The 15,432-nt window shown below is 39.3% G+C and overlaps 1 pseudogene; it reads right to left on the bottom strand.

Moving 5' to 3' along the window:
• Nucleotides 1-12,512: 12,512 nt before the first annotated feature.
• Nucleotides 12,513-14,348, bottom strand: LOC149833545 (pentatricopeptide repeat-containing protein At5g48910 pseudogene; annotated as a pseudogene).
• Between the last annotated feature and the right edge of the window lie 1,084 nt (nucleotides 14,349-15,432).

Here is a 15,432-nt window from a genome sequence, read left to right as displayed (position 1 = left end):
AACAATTTAGCAATGGATAACTTTCATCGCAATTTCCTAGTCGCTAATTAGCGATGGAAAATATATGCCCTACTTTTGTCGCTAATTTACGATGAATTAGCGAATGCCATGATTCATCGCAAGGTCGTCGTTAATCCACAGAGATTTGGTTTTGTGGCAGATACACATCTGTCGTTAATGTAGCGATAGAATTGCGACGGATTAAAATTCATCGCAAAACATCAACCGATTCAGTTTTCTGACAGACAAATATCCATCCCTAATCCATCGCTAAATTGGAGGACGATACTAATTAGCGACAGATATTATCCGTCGCTAATCCATCGCAAAAATTAAAAATTATTTGAAATATAAATATCGAGAAAAATTTTCTCATTATACAATTTATATATCATGTGTATAAAAAACAAAGTACATATAAAATATATATATATATACAAAGCAGCTTAAACAATTTATCGATCCACTATAATCCTTGCCAAGTTCTAATTATTTACAAGTGAATATTTACAAAGAGTTTCTTTTGAAACAACAAGAAGGTACAATAAATTCAACACATGAATCTAATCATCGCCAAGATTCTGAGCATCATCTTCTTCATTGTCTCGATCTGCCCCTTCATCCATACCTCCATCAGCTCCTCTACGTTGATTATCTTCAGCATCCTACAAGAGAAAAGAAAGGTTAGTATTGATAAACAAAATATAATGAAATAAATTATATGCAATGCACCTAATCTAAGGCAATCAATCTTCTTCATTGTCTCGATCTGCCCATTCATCCAAAACTCCATCAGCTCATCTACGTTGATTATCTTCAGCATCCTACAAGAGAAAAGAAAGGTTAGTATTGATAAACAAAATATAATGAAATAAATTATATGCAATGCACCTAATCTAAGGCAATCAAAGTAACATGAATGAATTACACATATACTAGCTAGCAATAAAGTGAAGGACATTAACAGAAATCAGATATGTGTTCTAAGGCTGACAAAAAAAATTATAATGATTCAATCATGCAGATATGTGTTTTAAGGTTGTCAAAAAAATATCATAATGATTCAAGCATGCATATATGTGTTATAAGGCTGTCAAATAAATGTCTTTTGTATTACAATCATGCTTATATGTGTTCTAATGTTGTCAAAAAACTCTCATAGTGATTCAATTATGCATATATGTGTTCTAAGGTTGTTAAAAAACTTTCATAGTGATTCAAGCATGCTTATATGTGTTCTAAGGCAGTCAAACAATTTTATAGTGATGAAATCATGCTTATATATGTGTTATAAGGCAGTCAAAAAACTTTCATAGTGATGAAATCATGCTTATATGTGCTCTAATGTTGTCAAAAAACTTTCATAGTGATTCAATCATGCATATATGTGTTATAAGGCAGTCAAAAACTTTGATAGTGATGAAATCATGCTTATATATGTTCTAATGTTGTGAAAAAACTTTCATAGTGATTCAATCATACATATATATGTTATAAGGCAGTCAAAAACTTTCATAGTGATGAAATCATGCTTATATGTGTTCTAATGTTGTCAAAAAACTCTCGTAGTGCTTCAAGCATGCATATATGTGTTCAAAGGTTGTCAAAAACTTTCATAGTGATGAAATCATGCATATATGTGTTATAAGGCAGTCAAATAACTTTCATAGTGATGGAATCATGCTTATATATGTTCTAATGTTGTGAAAAAACTTTCATAGTGATTCAATCATACATATATATGTTATAAGGCAGTCAAAAACTTTCATAGTGATGAAATCATGCTTATATGTGTTCTAATGTTGTCAAAAAACTCTCGTAGTGCTTCAAGCATGCATATTTGTGTTCTAAGGTTGTCAAAAACTTTTATAGTGATGAAATCATGCTTATATGTGTTCTAATGTTGTCAAAAAACTCTCATAGTGATTCAATCATGCATATATGTGTTTAAAGGTTGTCAAAAAACTTTCATAGTGATTCAATCATGCATATATGTGTTCTAATGTTGTCAAAAAACTTTCATAGTGATTCAATCATGCATATATGTGTTATAAGGTAGTCAAAAACTTTCATAGTGATGAAATCATGCCTATATGTGTTCTAATGTTGTCAAAAAAATCTCATAGTGCTTCAAGCATGCATATTTGTGTTCTAAGGTTGTCAAAAACTTTCATAGTGATGAAATCATGCTTATATGTGTTCTAATGTTGTCAAAAAACTCATAGTGATTCAATCATGCATATATGTGTTCAAAGGTGTCAAAAAACTTTCATAGTGATTCAATCATGCATATATGTGTTATAATATTGTCAAAAAACTTTTATAGTGATTCAGTCATGCGTATATGTATTATAAGGCAGTCAAAAACTTTCATAGTGATGAAATCATGCTCATATTTGATGAAATCATGCATATACTAGCTTGAAATCTAACGACATGAAACAAGTTACATGAAACTTTCATACCTGACAGGCAGTTGCAGATGAAGTTTCCTTGTCCCGAAAAAAGTTGCACAACTCATTACAAACAACATCAGAAATTGCTTCATGTAAATGGTCACGCATTATGTCCTTAATAAGCTGGCAGACATCATCCCAAGAATTAGTCGGGTCAATCAGATGCTTGGAGTTGATGCTGGTGGAAGAACTCTGAGAGCCCTGGCTGGAGGAAGCAAAAACTGGTGTGGTGTTCATATTACTCTCAAACCCAAACACGCGACCCTTTTTGGGTTCACCGGTTGCAGTCATCTATACTGCAGGATCAAAAGGCGGATGCTGAGTGAAGTCATCGCCATATCGCTCTACCATCTGTTGCTCGTATGACTCCTACAAAGTAATGATTACAGTATAAATTAATAATTAAGAATTACAATGTTCATGGCAACTTGTATATTACAATGTTTATTAATACAATAAATACATACCATTGTTGTTCTCGCCTTCTTTAATATGAACTCTCTCGTGCTCTTACGTTTATGTGTTTCAACAAACACATCCTCGTAAGGCACAATGCCTCCTTTTTCTGCTTTCTGTGAGGTTAAATGATAAAAAAATCATTTAATAAGTATGGAATAATACTTATATATATATATTGATGAGTTACCATTTTCTTCAGGTGGCTCCCAAAAGTCCTAGATACACCTATGTGTAGATGGGCATCGAGCATTTTTGCTTAGTTTTGTGCAGCCTTTGTTGAGCGGTTTCGAAATTCATGCCCCACCCAATTGTTGCACATTGCATCCCAAAAATCTGACCTGATAGTAGGAGGGTCATGGCTCTTCCACTACAGTGGACCATCTATCTCACCAGATGCTTTTATTGATGCAGTCTTCATATTGTGCAACATGTCTCCAAATCGATTGACAGCCACCTTCTGTCACACCCACCTCGCGTCCTGCTCCTCTATCGCAGTCGCGAAACGATTCGAAACCTACAAATAATTTCAGAAAGTAAGTAGACATGACTATAACAAAAAATTAAATATGAAACATATTAGCTATAATAAATGATTGTATACCATGAATGAGGACAGTAATCTGTCCAACACCTCATTCGAGTACTCTTTTCATTGAGCGACCGGTCCTGGTAGATATTGAACTAGTGACTGCCTAATCTCTCGTATTACTTCTTGTAGCTTGAACCTCTTGTTGTATATGAATTGGTACACATTAACTATCGATATACACTATTTATAAGATAAATATTGGATAAGTGAAAATGAAATATTTACGATCAATTATCGATATATACTATTTGAATGAGTCATCGTGTGTCAGACTGAGAAGACCCTGGATGCAGTGTTGTCTCGTGACGTGTATGAATAGCTGGTATAGGTGGGTCATGTGCAGACGAAACATCATCTATAGAAAAATGAGTTAGAAATTCACATAATGCATATTTAAACAAATCAAGTATACAATTAGTTAAATGATATACCTATTGAAGCAGCCCGTGAAGATGAAGGCTGAGACTGGCTACCACTGGGTGCTCGACCACTGTGACCTCCACGAACCATATTTTAACAAATAAAAATTTTATTTGGATCAGTTACACAACTCTATATTTTCATGGATACATAATCAAATAAAAAATAACTTCATGCAATACATTCAAACATTGCAATACATTCAAATCATTCAAATCATTGCAATACATTCAAATCATTCACATCAAACATTGCAATACATTAAAACATAAGATATGACATCACTTGCTAATCATGGATAACTTATCATTAACTTGCAATACAATTGGATCAGTTACACAACTCTAAAAAATTATAATACATTCAAATATAAGGTATGTATTACAAGATATATTTCACTAGCTCGAGTATGCTTCCTCATCACTTGTTTGACTTTCATGTTCTTCTTCTTTCTCCTCCTCCTCTTCGTCATCTTCTTTTTCTTTATTGGGCGCTCATTCACTTGGTATATCATTTGGATCACATTCTTTCATACGTGTGTCATCGGACAATGGAGATATGACATGCATACCATGTGCGATATCGTGACCATAAGAGAAGTCATATATATCATCTGATTGATAGTAATCACCATCTTGAGCAATCTTGTTTTTCTGTAACTGATCATACTCGGGGTATAGTTTAGACTTCACCTTGCAAACTGCTCACCATTCATTTCTATTTGACTTCCTTGTATTCGGATATGAAGTATAGTAAACTTGTTGAGCTTGTGAGGCTAATATGAATGGTTTATATGTTCCAAACCTTGATTTATGATTCATCTCTACAATGCCTGAGGTTTTGTTGACTCTTGTTGTTGTGGGATCAAACCAATGATACTTGAATAAAGTTACCCTATTATTTATGCCTAAGTAAATCAACTCCATTATTTTTGCTATAATATCGTAGTAGTCATGTTCATTTTCATCGTAGCTGCTATCCTTGACACACACACACCACTATTCATCGTTGAATTATTTACACAGTAGTCTTTTATATAAAATCGATAACCATTTACGATGTACCCATTGTAACATTGCACAACTTTGGTCAAACCATTTTATAAATCACATATTCCTTGGTCATTAACATCATCATGTCGGACCTACAAGCATAAACAATGACTGTGATCATGACTAATTAAGTAACTTATTGTTGTTTACACGGATAGAATGTATGTCATCGTCATTACCAACTCTTTCAACCATGCTACAAACTTATTTTAACATTCTTTCTGTACTTCTAAATCAGTGAGATGTAAAAGTTCTCTTCACAACTCCAGATCAAATCGTCTGTACTTAACAAATATTTATATTATCGAACCATGTACGCACGTATAGAACTTAGTGTTATATATTAAATATACTTACTCGATGTAGGGGTCGATCGTTGAGCAATTAAAAAGAATATAGATTTGTGTTGCTTCTTGATCTCGATCTTCCAAGAGTCTTGATCGACAACTACCAAAGGTAGGCCCAAGTGGTTAAAATATCGGCAGTTTGTCAACTACAGTAAATTGTTCTCCATCATCATTACGAGGTAGGCAAGTGTAACGTGTTGGAATATGAGGTTCAAAGTACATAGATGAGAAATTTGAAATCTCTTCTAAAGTGTATGCCTCACAAATAGAACTCTTCACTCTTGCTTTATTCTGAACCTTTTTTTTTAGGTCAAACAATCATCTGTCAATAATATACATCTCGTAATACAATAATTTTCCAATAGCATTGAAGAGAAAAATATAAAAAAAATATATACCCTTCAAATAGGTACATCCACCAATATCGCATAAGACCACCAACCCTAAGTTCATATGGCAAATATATGGTCACATGTTCCATAACATCAAAAAATGCTAGCAGAAATATCTTCTCTAGCTGACAAATAGTAGTGACGACAGAATCTACGGGATTCTTTACCTCAGTTACTACAACTCTCGATGCGCACAATGTTCTAAAAAATCTACTCAACTCGGATAATACCCCTCATATAGGTTTGTCTAACATATCATAGAATGCTAGGCGAATCAACTGTTGCATAATGACATGACAATCATGGCTCTTCAACCCATATAATTGTCCCTCGTCTATCTTCACAGCCCGAGCAATGTTAGAGACGTATCCATCTGGAAATCTCAATTGTCTCAACCATTGACATACATGTTTTACTTGATCTGGTCCAATCACGTACATTATCTTTGGTTTCACTACTTTGCTATTGTACTATTTGAGTTCAAATTCTAGTCTTTTACACAGTACTTTTAAATCCATACGGGCCTGCGGATTATCCTTCGTTTTCCTTTTGACATTCATTACCGTATTGAAGACGTTATCAAACACGTTTTTCTCCACAAACATCACATCCAAATTATATCATATCAATAAAGACGGACAATATGGTAGTTCCCAAAATATAGATTTTTGTCTAATTGTGATCCTTCCCAAATCCAAGGAAGGACGTTGAACTATAGGCATCTGTCAATTCATATGAAAAGTATCGCAATCGACTTAAAATTTCTATGCCAGACAACCTTATAGGTGGACCTTCCATTTCAGTTGTGCCTTCTCAGAACACATTCCTTTGTCGTCGGAACGGATGGTCGCTGGGTAGAAATCGACGGTGACAATCAAACCAGCATGGCTTCCTTTCATGTGTCAATCTAAAATATTTTGTATCCTCTATGCAGTACGGACATGCCAACCTCCAATGTGTGCTCCAACCAGATAATATATTAAATATAGGGAAGTCACTGATTGTCCATAGAACAACATCCTTCATATTGAAGTTTTATTTTTTGTGGGCATCGTATGTGAGAACACCGTTATCCTACAGTATTTTCAGTTCATCAATCAATGACCTTAAATATACATCAAGATTTTGGCCTAGAGAGGTCGGACCAAGGATTAATAGAGGCAAGAAAAGATTTTGACGCTTCATACACAAGCTTGGAGGAAATCATATCTCTTTTGGACACCACATTTCTTTCAAACAATTGATCGAACATTTGGTGTGCAATTCCAACTTTCCCTGCTTTCAGATACAAATCTAAAATGGCATTCCAGGAAATCACATCTCTCTGAGGCATTTCATCGAACAAACTACGTGCAGCTTCAATCTCCCCCAATTTGCTATAACCTGCAATAAGCATATTCCAGGAGCACACTATTCTCTCAGAACTCCGATCAAACACTTGGCGTGCAACACCCATATTTCCAACCGAAGCGTAAAAATGCATCAACGAATTCAGAACAAACACATCCTTATCGAGCCTCAGCTTAATCGCTCTACAATGAACGTGCATCCCTTCTTCCACCGCGTTGAGCTCAATGCAACTCTTCAACATAAGTGGGTACGTGTAATTATCACCCACCACACCACTGCCCAAAATTCTAAGAAAGAAATCGAAGGCTTCTTTAGGGAGGCCGTGCTTCACGAACCCTCCGAGCATGGCGTTCCAAATGAAGGAATTGGGCTCTTCGACGCCTGAGAATACGGACCTCGCGTAGTCGAGGCTGCCGGTGGTTGCAGAGAAAACGATGACCCTGCTGGCTGCAAAAGCGTCGCGTCCGAGGCCGGTTTTGATCATTCGGGCGTGCACCTGGCGAAGCTCCGCCATGGTGGTGCACATCTCCAAGAGGCAGAGGCTCGGGTTTCGACATATCGACCTGTTGCTCTCCTGCAGATTGGTGGTTGGACAGCAGTTCGAGCACGGAGATACTATGGCGGCCATGGGGCTGTCCCAGTGTGTGGGGAGCGATTGGATCCAGATGTGATGGTGAAGTAAGTGTCATTCTAAAATGATTCATCTCTTCGAACATAAGACATTTCTTTAGAAGATATTGTGATAAAATAACGATATTTTAAAAATATGACTTAACGAGTAGAAAACATTGGGACATGCCAAACGTTGCTGGTAGGTTACGATTTGGGGTTTAACCGGGTCGGGTTTTGTCAGACTCGATTCTGAATCGGGTCTAAAAGTAACACCCAAACCGAACTCATTCTAATTTGAGTTCGGGTACGAATAAAAATTTTGGACCCATATGGGTAAATGAGTTTGAGTGGGTCAGGTTTTTAGTAGACTCGTTTTGATTTGGATTGGGTTTGGTTATGAGTATGACTAAAAATGTAGATTTATATAGGTTGACGGGTTCGAGTTTCAGCTTGAGTCTTGATATGATGGGTGCCTAAGAAGGAGTTCATGAAGAAGATTATATTATAACAAAATAGAAGTTTAATAATTATTCTAAATAATGTCAAAATTTAATTATAAAAATAATATATCCACACCAACCAAACACTTTAAAACAAAAGAAAGAATGATACACAAGATGTATCAATGCCTTCTCCCATTGTATCAAAATCAAGACAATGATGGGCAATCCAATGAAAAATCCATACATGCTTTTAAGAAAACACATAGAAGAGAACATGACTACGTACGTCCACCTAAAAAAAAAGATGGAGCAGCGGAAGCCAAAGCCGAAGACGGTGAAGAAGAATTATTGTTGTTGTTGTTGATCTTCAGTTGAGAGTAGTAACTAAGGGTGCCATATACCGCCTAAACTATCGACAGTGTAAAACCACCCGATGAAAGCGTTGGGTGAGGAAAGTTAAAAAGAAAAAATTAAGGAAAGATGGTTCTTTCATTTTCGAGAACTTCCATTCTCATTATAGTACGAAGAGGATAAGGATAAACCTCACCCCCTCACGATTAGGGGTGGCAATCGGGTCGGGTTGGCGGGTTCGCGTGTCAGCATACCTCAACCCGAACCCGACCCGTTTATTAAACGGGTCGTCTGTGGCAAACACGAACCCGACCCGTTTAATAAACGGGTAACCCGACACGACCCGCCAACCCATTTAATAAATGGGTTGGGTCGGGTGAACGGGTTTTCAGGTTCGCGGGTCGGGTTGGCGGGTTGACCCACCCGCCTAACCCGTTTATTAAACGGGTCAGCCGGGTTGGCAAACCCCCAACCCGAACCCGACCTGTTTAATAAACGGGTTACACGGGTCGACCCGTTTATTAAACGGGTTGGCTTAAGCCCAACCCGAACCTGCCTAAGAGGCGGGTTGGCGGGTCGGGTTGGCGGATCGTGTCAGAAATTGCAACCCCTACTCATGATTGACGGGTGGAGTGAGGTTTATCCTCACCCACCGTGAGGGCCCTGTAAAGAACCCTTAGAGTGAGCCCTCTACCCCATCAATACATAAAGCGAGAGAGAGAAAGCGTGAAAAAAAGAATGAGAAGGAATGGCAGAGGGAGAGAGGCTTACTGGAATCACCGTCGGCGACACCACAGGTATCTCATCTTTTCTCTCCTTTTCCTTTTCCGGTCGATCAGATGGCTGATAGCCATGGCTGCCAGCAAGTTGCAAAAAACCCTCAAAAAATAAGCCGACAACCATGGTTGTTGGCCTTGTTGGAGCGTGCGAGCGCGCGCGCGCGCGCGCGCGAGAGAGAGAGAGAGAGAGAGAGAGAGAGAGAGAGAGAGAGAGAGAGAGAGAGGATCAACTCTAGTTGTCGGCCCCTCTCCAACAGAGAGGAATAATTGAAAGGGATTGTGCCTCTTTCGCCCTTTTTTTTAATGACAGACTTGTGTTGGTCTAGGTGTGACCCAGACTGAACCAGGCGGTATGGGTCGCACCCACACTGAACTAGGTAAACAAAAAAAAATTTGTACCAGACTAAATCAGTCCAAACTAGACCAGTCCAACTCGATCATATCGAATCAGACCGACTCAATCTGACCTAACTGGTCTAGGTGTGAACCAAATCGATTTGGATCTAATTGGGTCTCGGTTCTCCGTTTGGATCTGGTTTTATTTAGAGCAAACTGAATTTGTGTTCAATTCGATCCAGTCAATCAAGACCAATCTAAATTGAATTGGATCCAAACAAATTTGGGTCTGGATCCTGTTTGACAAATCTAAATTCAAATCAGAACTGGATTTGATTCGGATTAATGTTGGATCTAGATAAGAACTGAATTTGGTTCGGATTAGTGCTAGATCCGGATCAAAACTAGGTCGAGGTTGCACAATGAGTTCATTGTTCCAGATCCATTATGAAAAATATAGGTGCTACAACATATCGGTTGATATTACCCTCATCACTGTTCAGGATGCACAATGTATTTCATGTATCTATGTTAAGGAAATATCTGTCAGATCCTTCGCACATACTAGACACAGTCAAATCAGTGCTAGATATCGAAGAAGACTTAAGTATCAATGAAGAACCAATAGATATTTTAAAATTCAAGGATCATAAACTGAGAAAAAAGGTTATTCTGATGGTTCTGGTAAGATGAAAGCATCATAACAAGAATGAGGCTACGTAGGAGAGTAAGGCAGACATTTACGCACAATTTCTCCAGTTATTTTCAGGTAAGATTCAGGATGAATCCTCTTTTAAAGGAGGTGAAATTATAATGCCGACCAGGTAAGCGTAACCCCTACCTAGGTCGGTTATGGTGAGGAAAGGGTCAAACCCCTCTTTCTCGCTCTCCCATTAAATGGGTAATGGGGAGAAGAAGGAGCATGCCTTATCCTTATACCGACATTACACCTCTCTCTCTCCCATGTGGGGGAGACAAAAATGGGAAACACCTCTTAATGAGGCAAGAGCGGGGTGAAGGTAACACCCCTCACCATGGCTAAAAAAAGCTATGGGTCCCCTCTCTCACCCTGTCAATTTTGGCAAAGAGAGGAAGAGAGAGGGGTCACACAGAGAAAGATTGGAAGAGATTGAGAGAAAGAGGGAAGAGGAGAAGCAGGAGACGACAAGGAGCGCTACCGTCGATAGACTAGGTAAGGCTTCCCCTATCTTCTTAAAAACAATGTCAACTGTGTGGTTGCTGATGACTATAGAAGGGTAGGGATAGGGAGGCAATATCATCCCTACTGCCCAAAATGGTGAGGCATGGAAGGGGTTCCTTTATCCCCACAGCCGCCAACCTGCAGGTTGCCAGCGACAGAAAAAAAAAATTAGCGGGACGGACGTTAAACCTTACCTCCAGCAGCTTGAATGGGGGGAGACATAGAGGGGATCGTGCCCTTTGCCCTCACAGTTGGAAACTGCATTGTCGGCGGCTTGCAATTTAAAAAAAAAAAAGGAACGTCGGACATATAGCCGTTGGCGATCATCGATTGCCGACAGCATCGCCGCGCTCAAAGTGGAAGGCGGGGGAGGGGTTTGCCCTGCCCCAGCTGCCGAAAACCCTGAGGTTGCCGGAGGTAGTCGTAGCAAAGAAAAAGGGGAGAAAGAGAGTTTTGACTCTCTGTTTCGACCCCGAGTGACTAGGGCAGACTCAGTCTACACAAAATGGCAAACCAAGTCATCCAGGCCACTCAATCTTGGCAAGAACCAGACCAGGCTGGGCCAGCAGCAAACTAGATTGACTCGGTCTGGGCATGCCCAGACCAACTCAAAATGAATAGACCATCCAACTAGGTCTGGCAATGGTTCAGACCGACTCGGGCAAGAGAAAAAAAATGACAGACCGAGTTAGGTCTGTTTTTTGGCAGACCGAGTCTGCCTTGTTTTTGGCAAACTGACTTACTTTGGACAGATTGAGCCGGGTCTATTTTTTTTCGACAGACCGAGTCAAGTCTAGTTTTTTGGCAATCTGGCTCGGTATGAACAGTCCGAGTCGGGTCTGTTTTCGGTGAACTGACTCGATGCAGAATATAAAACTCTGACTGGTCTTGTATCTGAATTAACTTGGGTGAGCTATCTGTTGCAAGAATTTCACATTGAGCAACAAGAACCACCAATTATATGGTACGATAATCTTGGAGCTACTTATATGGCTGCTAACCTTGTTTTTCATGCTTCAAATGAAGTACATTGAAATAGATTTTTACTTTGTGCGGGTAAAAGACAAGAAAAAGAAGCTTGATGTCAGATTCATAAAATCATAATAACAACTTGTAAATATTCTAACTAAGCTTCTGCATACTGGATGTTTTGAAGCTATAAGAACCAAGCTTAATCTCACCTCCGGAGAGATGAACTTGCATGGGATGTTGAAAGACAAGACTCTAAGGTGACCAAGGACTCCTCCTAAGGGCTGGACAGTTCTGGAGAATCCAAGGAAGTCAAGGACTCCTCCCAAGGGCTGGATGATTCTAGAAAGTTCAAGATTGGCGTTCACAAAGGCTCTCGTTGCAAGAGTCCTATTGCTTCAAGAGTTCCTAATGAAAAGAAGATTGCATATCAAGGAAGAGCATTGTTTAAAAGAAGTTACTGTAAAACTGGAAAACAGTTAAAGATGTATTGCAACAGGAAACCTTAAGTTCCATAATTCCTATTGTATCCAATTAACAAAGGTTATGAATAAACATCTCCTCCTCTCTAAAAAAATAGTTGAAGAGAGAGAGAGAGAGTTACTAGTGGATGTAAGCAAGCCCCAGCCGAACCACCTTAAACCATGTCTTCCCTTTTATGATTGTGCATGTGTTCGTTCTCCCCACTCTCACGTCAAACCCAAATTTATCAATAACTAAATATTCTTAATGCCATTTTGATTGAATATGTGCACATCACCAGAAATCCAAGCATGAACAAGATCCACTCTTGAAATGGTGGAAGCGGCTTTGGTCTCTCACAACAATTTCTCTCTCATAAATTTCAGAGATTAGCTTCATCACGGAATGACAATCGCTACATATACGGAGATTCTTCACTATTCTCACAGTTGTATTTGGACTGGTGTTTATCAAAGTAAAAGCAAGTGCTAATCTCTCACTATGATAAGAAGTGATCTTTTCACCATTTATCTCTGGCTTGCGGCCAACCAACTTAAGTTTTGAGTCCATTTCTTCCAACATTGATGAGAGCTCCTTGTTTCGAAGGTTGGAGCTGCTCTTTGCAATAAACTCGTGAACCCCGCCATTCAATTCAACTGAACTACAACCGGGATCTTTCCTCACATTTCTCCTAATCATCTCCTTCCTTACCTTAATAGCATCCTTTGATAGGCCACAATCAGTATAAATGTTCGATAGAACCACGTAAGCAGCACTGTTACAAGGATCCAATTCAGTCAATCTTGTAGCTGCATATTTTCCCAATTCAAGATTTCCATGATTCCTACAAGAACCAAGCAAGGATCCCCATATAGCTACATCGACCTCCATGGGCATGCTATTTATAAGTTCCAATGCCTTGTCAAAGAGTCCTGCACGGCCTAGTAGATCAACCATACACCCATAGTGCTTAATATTTGGTGCCACACAAAATTCTTGATTCATCAGGTTAAAATATAGAAGGCCTTCATCCACTAGGCCTGAATGGCTGCAAGCACTTAAAACACCGATAAAAGTGTTTGCATCCGGCCTTAAGCCTAGCCTTTGCATTGACAGAAACACTTCAATTGCCTCCTTTCCACGTCCATGCATTGCCAGTCCAGCAATCTTGGCATTCCATGTGATGGTTGTAGGTTCTTGAATGCCCTCATATGTCTCGAGGGCTTTCTCTATATCCCCACATCGTGAATACATGTCGGCAAGAGCAGAAGCCAATACAGAATCCAATTCAACATTGTGCTTACGAATATAACCATGGATCCATCTCCCTTGATCAAGCGTTCCTAAATGCGCTACAGCAGGAAGAACACTCACCAATGCAACCTTGTTGGGATTCACCTTTGCATTTTGCATTGCATGAAACAACTGCAATGCCTCTTTATAATCTCCACACTGCACGTAACCTGATATCATGGAGGTCCAAGACACCACATTTCTTTCAGACATTTGATCGAACATTTGGCGTGCAATTCCAACTTTCCCTGCTTTCAGATACAAATCTAAAATGGCATTCCAGGAAATCACATCTCTCTGAGGCATTTCATCGAACAAACTACGTGCAGCTTCAATCTCCCCCAATTTGCTATAACCTGCAATAAGCGTATTCCAGGAGCTCACTATTCTCTCGGAACTCCGATCAAACATTTGGCGCGCAACACCCATATTTCCAACCGAAGCGTAAAAATGCATCAACGAATTCAGAACAAACACATCCTTATCGAGCCTCAGCTTAATCGCTCTACAATGAACCTGCCTCCCTTCTTCCACCGCGTTGAGCTCAATGCAACTCTTCAACATAAGTGGGTACGTGTAATTATCACCCACCACACCACTGCCCAAAATTCTAAGAAAGAAATCGAAGGCTTCTTCAGGGAGGCCGTGCTTCACGAACCCTCCGAGCATGGCGTTCCAAATGAAGGAATTGGGCTCTTCGACGCCTGAGAATACGGACCTCGCGTAGTCGAGGCTGCCGGTGGTTGCAGAGAAAACGATGACCCTGCTGGCTGCAAAAGCGTCGCGTCCGAGGCCGGTTTTGATCATTCGGGCGTGCACCTGGCGAAGCTCCGCCATGGTGGTGCACATCTCCAAGAGGCAGAGGCTCGGGTTTCGCCATATCGACCTGTTGCGCTCCTGCAGATTGGTAGTTGGACAGCAGTTCGAGCACGGAGATACTATGGCGGCCATGGGGCTGTCCCTGTGTGTGGGGAGCGATTGGATCCAGATGTGATGGTGAAGTGTCATTCTAAAATGATTCTTCTCTTCGAACATAAGACGTTTCTTTAGAAGATATTGTGATAAAATAACGATATTTTAAAAATATGACTTAACGAGTAGAAAACATTGGGACATGCCAAACGTTGCTGGTAGGTTATGATTTGGGGTTTAACCGGGTCGGGTTTTGTCAGACTCGATTCTGAATCGGGTCTAAAAGTAACACCCAAACCGAACTCATTCTAATTTGAGTTCGGGTACGAATAAAAATTTTGGACCCATATGGGTAAATGAGTTTGAGTGGGTCAGGTTTTTAGTAGACCCGTTTTGATTTGGATTGGGTTTGGTTATGAGTGACTAAAAATGTAGATTTATATAGGTTGACGGGTTCGAGTTTCAGCTCGAGTCTTGATATGATGGGTGCCTAAGAAGGAGTTCATGAAGAAGATTATATTATAACAAAATAGAAGTTTAATAATTATTCTAAATAATGTCAAAATTTAATTATAAAAATAATATATCCACACCAACCAAACACTTTAAAACAAAAGAAAGAATGATACACAAGATGTATCAATGCCTTCTCCCATTGTATCAAAATCAAGACAATGATGGGCAATCCAATGAAAAATCCATACATGCTTTTAAAAAAACACGTAGAACAGAACATGACTACGTACGTCCACCTAAAAAAAAAAGATGGAGCAGCGGAAGCCAAAGCCGAAGACGGTGAAGAAGAATTATTGCTGTTGTTGTTGATCTTCAGTTGAGAGTAGTAACTAAAGGTGCCATACACCGCCTAAACTATCGACAGTGTAAAACCACCCGATGAAAGAAAGCGTTGGGTGAGAAAAGTTAAAAAAAAAAGAAGAAAAAATTAAGGCAAGATGGTTCTTTCATTTTCGAGAACTTCCTTTCTCATTATCGTACGAAGAGGACAAGG

This window comes from Nuphar pumila, chromosome 7, assembly GCF_984573655.1.
Source record: "Nuphar pumila chromosome 7, dmNupPumi1.hap1.1, whole genome shotgun sequence".
Lineage (NCBI taxonomy): Eukaryota > Viridiplantae > Streptophyta > Magnoliopsida > Nymphaeales > Nymphaeaceae > Nuphar > Nuphar pumila.
Note: the sequence above shows the minus strand (reverse complement) of the source record. Positions and strands in the feature narration are given on the sequence as shown.